The following is a 7,792-nucleotide window of genomic DNA, read 5'->3' as shown; positions in this document are numbered from 1 at the left end:
AGTATAAAGTGAAAAAAATAGTCGATTTTTTTACCCTCCCCAGCATTGGCGTAACTACAGGGGTGCCCGGAGGTGCCGCCCCCCCCCCCAGGTACTGCCTCATATAGCACGTCCAAATGAAATTACGTTTCTACAAGGGAGACACATGAGAAACAACATATGTTAAAGTGAACCTAAGTGTTCATCTAGTTCTAACATATACATATGAGTTACACGCAGGTTTATATGTGTGATACTTCGTATCATAGTTGTGCCTATAGTACACACCTTGTAAAAATATGACGTATACACATAATATAAATATCTATATAGACACTTTGTAATAGTGTACTGTTGTGTCTACATTCTAGCATGAAATGAAGGTGTGAGCATGCGCGGGTAGCCTCAGCGTAGATACACCGACCAAGTGTATCTTATGTATCCTCTCTCCTTTCTCCTTTCTAGGAGTAGTATGTGTTAGCAGCCATTATTGTTTTATCATTCGGAAGCTCTATATAAATGTTCTGTTTGTGTGTAGTTTAAAAGAGATTTTAAAGTAAGTACAAGTTTTTAATTACCTTGTTACACCTTTCTAAGAGTATTATTAATATTATAGCAGCGACTCTTCCCTTACTCGATAACCAATTTATCAAATTTTGACTCCAATGAATGAAAACTCCAAATATTCTCGTATAATGATAAAGATGTTAACTGAGTTAGCTCTGCAATATATTTTTTTTTAATTTGGAAATAATAGAAATCTAAATGGACCATAGAAAGAAAGATTTAAACACTTCAAAGAACTTGTTACACTGATATTCGGTAAGTTATTGATAGATCAATATACAGATATGTTTAATATTCAATAATCAGTTTCATATAAAATTTAAGGGTGAGATTGTTAATCTAGAAATAAAATACAACACAGTCCAACAGAGTGCTCGATGAATGAGTATGCTAATAAACCAATTGCTTGGAGGAAAAAGAGGAGAAAAAAATGACTAAACGAGGTCCACCAAATCGTGGCGATATATCAGTATTTACCATTTTAGTATGTTGTTATATTAGGTACTTATATTTTTAATACATTTTGATACAAATTCTGTTCTTTTACAGTGTTTTCTTATTTCTGGTTTCTGCAGTGTAAATAATTATTATTATTGTGTTATTTGCGCTATTGCGTTCCATGATATAAAGAAATATAAGAAATTTTTTTTAACCACTTAATCCATTTTATGGAAGAAAAATGGTATATTTAATACAAAACAAAAATGGAACAATTTTAAGGCTACTTCTCTTGAACTTACGATCGAGATACTTTTGGAAAATACAAAGTTTTGCCTTCCTAATTTTCGTTCTAAAAAGATATAATTGGTATCATTGAATAAATATTTCTTAAAAAGAACTAAAAGTTAGGCATCAAAACGTATTATTTCCTAAATTCGTTCATAAGAAGTAGTTTTATCTAGCACAAGATGTATATACGAAGCAAAATACATACGTATACACGCGGTAGTCGCAACTGCAATGTGTAAACATAGTTTAAACGTAATACACAAGCACTGTGTGTCCTACGGCACACTGTGTATTCCTTACTTTGTGTATACGTAAATGCTATACTGTGGCTACATTGTGAGGCGGACGTTTAACCTTTGTGCATACGTGTTGAACTACAATGTGTAAACGTAGCATATTTACATCGGGGGAATTGTGTCATCCTGTGTCTACATCTAATAATGTAAACACATTGCCAATGTGATTTGATGTGCTGTATGGGGCTAGAGAAATCCTTAATTATGACATTTGACTCTTGGCTACGTATTAATTTTTATTTGCTTGTGATGCATTAAAAATGACGTTTTCTAGTGTTGTTTAGTTGATATTATTTTGTTGTGTTCAAAAATGTGTTAATTTTTTTTTTGAAAATTAGTAGGTATTTAAGTAATCTACGGGATCACGGTTTGATAACCAAGTAGATATATGAAATTTATTGATAGAGAAATGCATGTAAACGTTTTATTCAAAAAATGTGCATTTTAAAATTATTTTTCATTTAAAAAAAACAAAGGCCCTAGCCCCCCCCCTGTGCTCAACCCCGGGCCCCCCCCAGGCCCACCCCAGGATAAATTGCTAGTTACGCTAATGCTCCCCAGTATCCATTTGGACCACCACGCTTTCCTCACCAGTAAAGCATCTAATTTTCACAATAGGTCCTCACGACGTTAAAGTAAATCCCCAACTTGAGGCAAAAACCTCGCCAGGAAGAATACTAATTTGCAATTATCCTATAACAATTTTTGCATATTACAAATAAGCGCACGTTGCTTTATTTTTTTATCAGACACTTATTGATGTTGTAAATGCCATTGCGTAAAATTAAAAAAAAAACAATAAATTGATAATAAAAAATGGATGGATTTCAATTTTATTGCAGTCCATTCTGAAAGAAAAAATTATCTCGGTATAATGTACTAGTAAAGATTATAAACAAATATACAGAGTATCCAGGAAGTACTTTAGATAGTCATATTTTTGAGGTATCGGCCTGTTCCACTGCGACCTTTGCAGATCTGTTGTGGTCTTCTTCTGGTCTCTAGGTTCCATTTTTCAGTCCTATCCTTTTCAACATATCTAGCAACTTGGAAACTGAACTCCTTGTCCCTGGCCATGACACTAGTAAAAATATATTATATTGTTTACACTAACTTTTCTACTAGGAGCTCTCCCACCAACGACAAGGTCTTGTATCTCCTAGAGGAAGTATTTATTTTTATTTATCTTTGTTTTAGTTGCTGGCTAATATTCAGATGTTTAAACGTATTAGTATTTTGTCTTAGCACTCTTACACTTTCAAAATCTAATAAACAACCTAAGAAGGAAATTTTCTACTGTCTTTAACTTAATAAGTATAATTTAATAATCAGATCGTATTTTTGTTTGCATAGTTAACGCAGTAATCAGATCACTTTATTCAATTGACAAAAATAGCACAGCAACACCCAATTTACTGTTCAAACTAAACATTTAAACTTAGTGACCGATGAACTCGTAATAGTTAGAGTACATTTTATGGCAAAGATTAGCAAGTTTTACGAAAAAAGTCGCAAAACGAGCATATCAGCAAACTTAGGTAGATCGCATCAGAGCTGCGAGCTCACAGAAAACTCAAGTCTTTTTTTGACTTAAATCATTTTAATGACTTAAATTGTTTGATTTTAAGTCATATTTCGAAAGCTGACTTAAGACTTAAAACTTAAGTCATTTTAGTCTTTATTCCGAAATAGAAAAAAGATTTGTCATTAAAAAAGATTTAAGTCTTTTTAGAAAAGATTTCAGTCATTAAAAAAGATTTAAATCTTTTTTAATGACTTAAGTCATTTTACATAAGACTTAAATCTTTTAAAATATTTAAGTCTTTTATGGGATTTAAGTCTTTATAGAAAAGATTTAAGTCTTTTTTTCATATATTTTTATCGTAAATTTTTAATAGGGGCATCAAATATGTATTTACCATCTTTAGTTTTATAAAAAAGTGGCAACTGTGAAAACCGTATAGAGGTCTTGTTCAATATCGATTAGGAAAAGCTCGAAATCAACCCTTTGGATACAATGATTTTTTTCATTAATATAATGATTTGTTAATCATAGATCGATGTCCGATTTATTAATACTATGAATGTAATTTCATCAATATAATGAAAATCTGGTTAATAAATTAATGTAAGATTTTCATTAATATAATGAACGTGCTTATTGTCCCAATGAACGCGTTCTTTATTTTAGTGCTGAAACTTTAATAAACACATATTCATTATATTAATGTACTAAATCATTGATTAATGAGTTGTACATTGTGGCAATGAACAATGTTATTAATACAACGAACACACTACATTATATTAATGTACGCGGTTATTAATATCATGAATCATGAATAAAATATTAGGGCTTAAATGTCCGCCATGTTGATCGGTTACTTTGGCACTTTAATAACATCTGTGTGGTTGAGTTATTCAGTGAGGCTTTAGCTTCATTAGAGCGGTAAGTGTTCTCTTCAATATTTTAAATATTTTAAATAAAAGTCCTATCGTATTGTAGTTAATTTGTTGTGTTGTCAAATCAAATTCCGCTGTGTGAGATCTCTGGTGTGGGTATTCATTAAAACAGCGATTTCCAAATATGTTTCAGAAGATAAAAAACAAAAAGAAGAAAAACATAGTAACAAGTCGAGGCATGGAACTGATTATGGTAAATTCGAATGTTCTTTTAATATTTGGCATTTTAATTATTTTGATATACGTCTTTTAGAACCGGAAGAAGATGTTGAGACCTGCCTTCAAGCCCTCAAATTCGACAATTTAACATCGGACCCACTTGATGCGACTTGGAAAGCCTGTTGCAAATTCGTCTAGATGTTATCAAGTCTAAAGATACAGACAGCTAATATAATGAAGAAATGGTCTTTTTATAGAAATCCCTCAGGATATCGACTGGTAAATTAATTTTTTTTATTATAATTTACCCTAAAATTAATAATAACATTACTATTCTCTTCGTCGATTCGATTTTTTTTGATTTTTAATTTGTATATGCTATATCGAGTTTAATAAATTATTATTAGTTTATTGCACTTGTTTTTTATTAATAATCCCTAATGGAAAAATTTACTGTGCTCGTAAGTAAGTCGGCACTTACAGTAATTTTGTTACCTTTGTAGCTAAGGGCTTGTTCAAATGGAAATCTATTTATAGTAGAATTATTTCAGGTAGTTGGCTGGGAAATGACTATCAATGACAGCGATCTTCATCATCGATTATACGGTGTAGAATGTAGAATGTTTAGAAGGGGAGTTAATCACCGCGACCTTATAGATCTATTGTGTGTTCCCCTTTCTTGAGTTATAACGAGTTATAACTCATCATACAGTCTCAGGGCTTTAAGAAAAGCCAGTATCTGAGACGGCTCCACAGAGGCCAGCTCTCCATCCTCGACATCAGACGTGCCAAGGTTCATGGCACGAATGGTCGTCGTCTCGGCGCACTCAGTGATAAGGTGTTCTGGTGTTTCCCCATTTTCCCCACAAAATCTGCATTCGCCGTTGTCTCTCTTATACGGTGTAACAAGAGTTACTAATAGTGTCGACTTTTAAATGTATAACCCTTGTATAACTAAATAGATTATGAAATTATTTCATTGTATTAATGATAACGGTTCATTAATATAAGGATTAAGGTTATTAGGTACATTATATTAATGAAATATGTTCATTGTACCAATGAATGTGTTCTTCAAATTAAGGAACACTGTTCATTGATTTAATGAACTAAAAGTTCATAGAGTTAATGAATTACTTTTCATTGTGCCAATGAAATCGTTCATCGGCTCAAAATTAATGATTTAATTCATTATATTAATGAACTTTTTCATTATATTTATGTCGACTTTTGGTTCAGTGTACACAGGTCAATGCTTTTAGACGAACAGCGGCTACGTTGCTGGTAAATAGCGGAGCTGATATTTTTCAGCTGAAGCGTCTAGGGGGATGGAAATTTAGTGCTGTGGCTGAGGGTTATGTGGATGCATCTGTAGTCAACCAATCTAAAACCGCAAATATGATATCTTCAACGACATCGTTGCCATCGTCTTCCTGTAGCAATTCAAACTCTTTACCTTCTTTCGCTGACGTTAGAAGACCTGGCACAAGTCAGGAGTTAAGTTTTTGCGGCAGTGAAACCTCAATGAGTGAAACACATCATCAAGGCGGCCCCTTAACAATATCGATTAACGCGTACAGTCAGTCAAATTTGACCGTTAATTTCAACAAATAAATGTATTAAAATCTTCAATTATTATTGTTGATCTTTTTGTTTATTTTTGTTGATGTTGGATAAGTATTTAATAAAGATATTACAAGAATATTTTGCTTAATTAAATGAGGCGAAAAATAAGAAAAACCGAGTGAAGGAAATGGATGAGGGAAATGGGTGAGGGAAATGGAAGAGGGAAGAAATGTAGATAATTTGACACCCCAATTTTTTAAAAGTCAGTAATGTCATTATTACATATGTTGTTGTAAATAAACAAATATAAGCGTCAAAAGGAGTTTTCAATATATACATTTACATACAATTAGTTGGTGTGTGTTGGAAATTAATATTTTACTTGTAGAAAAAACGGTAGAATATGTAAAATTTTCTACCTACCCAACCCTGTCGATGAACGAATACATTTTTAGTGAAAAATCGATGGGAATATCCAGGGTCGGCGGAAGGCAAATATTGAGACCGGGCGAGTACCCTATCTAGCCCCCCTCCCCTACCCAATGTTATTATAATTCTCTTTTTCTCTTCTTTCAATACTATCCTTTAACAACAACTAAGTATATTTTATGCAGCTGTAACAATAAATTTTAACACTTAAAGATACTTCAAAATTCTTCTTTTTTTTCAATCTTAGTCTGCGGTTGTTGTTTTTGTAGAGACGGGTGCGTCTCGAAATTGACTCACCCCTATAACTTTTTAATTTTTTTACATAAAAAACGAGATTTGGTATATTAGTATATGATATAAATTAGGATTGATTGACTATTCAGTTGTTTTTGGCCACTTCCTGTTTCACCGGAAATGACTAAAACTTTTGATTTTTAAGTGGCACCTCCGTATATTTCTACTTTATTTGATAGAAAATGACACTCTGAGTAGCATCATCTTCAACTTTTGACATTTTCGTCCAAAAAACATTATATTTTAAATTTCAATCTAGAGTGCCATGGTTCTGTTAGAAACACTTATTTTTAAACAAGGAGCCTTGGAAAAATAGATTTGATCGTCTAATGTTTTTCGTGTCTTGTCCTGGCCGGTCTAAAAGATGCCAAAATCGTATTTTTAATCGAAAATATCAAAAGATGACATATGTCATAAAGTAGAACCGAGGGTGCCATTTAAAAATCAAAAGTTGTAGTAATTTCCGGTGAAACAGGAAGTGACCAAAAACAATTGAATACGTCAATTAATCCTAATTTATGTCGTATACTAACATACCAAATTTCGTTTTTTTTTTCTGAAAAAATAAACAAGTTATAGGGGTGAGCCACTTTTGAGACGCGCCCGGTATATAGAATTATGAGAAATATGATTCCAACTTCGGAAGTCTCGTTCTGGTATAAGTAATTTTTGAATATTAGTATTTAGTTTCAAGCAGTTGCATTATTTTTCTATAAGAATTTAAGAAAATGTTCTTTTCTTTTTTACAATCATTTATTTCGTGCACAATCAGTTTATGATCAAATACAGTTTTGTGGACTTTAAAATGAGGTTCAGCCAGTGATTGAGATGCACTCCTTTGTCTTGCTCTAATGAGAAAATTCTACGATTCTGCTACCATTTTCTGTGTATTATTATACACATTCAATTGGGAAAATGAAAATCACCAAAAGATTGATATATTTTCCCACTACTGTTAATAAATTAATTTAACTAATGAGGCAAACTTATAAGCTTTTTTTTGGATAATAAGGATATCGATATATAATTTTAGGGTACATCAGCCATTAATAACAAATAAAAGGGTAGTAGAAAAAGTGCGATTTTGAGCAGTCAGTCTAAAGCTGTCAATTTTGCTGGCTCTTGACCCAAAACAGTTTGTTTAGAGAAAATTTATAAAAACAAGAATTATAGAAAGAAAGGTAATTTACAAAAACTTGATAGCTTTTGAATTATAAGTAAAATACCGCGAACAAATCAGATTTATATTTTTTTTATTTTATTTTGTTTAAGATTTTTCCACGAAAATGAATTCGCAAATCCCAGTTTCG

Source organism: Sitophilus oryzae, unplaced genomic scaffold (genome assembly GCF_002938485.1).
Source record: "Sitophilus oryzae breed Bouriz unplaced genomic scaffold, Soryzae_2.0 scaffold_1494_pilon_pilon, whole genome shotgun sequence".
Classification (NCBI taxonomy): domain Eukaryota; kingdom Metazoa; phylum Arthropoda; class Insecta; order Coleoptera; family Curculionidae; genus Sitophilus; species Sitophilus oryzae.
This window is presented reverse-complemented; position numbering follows the sequence as displayed.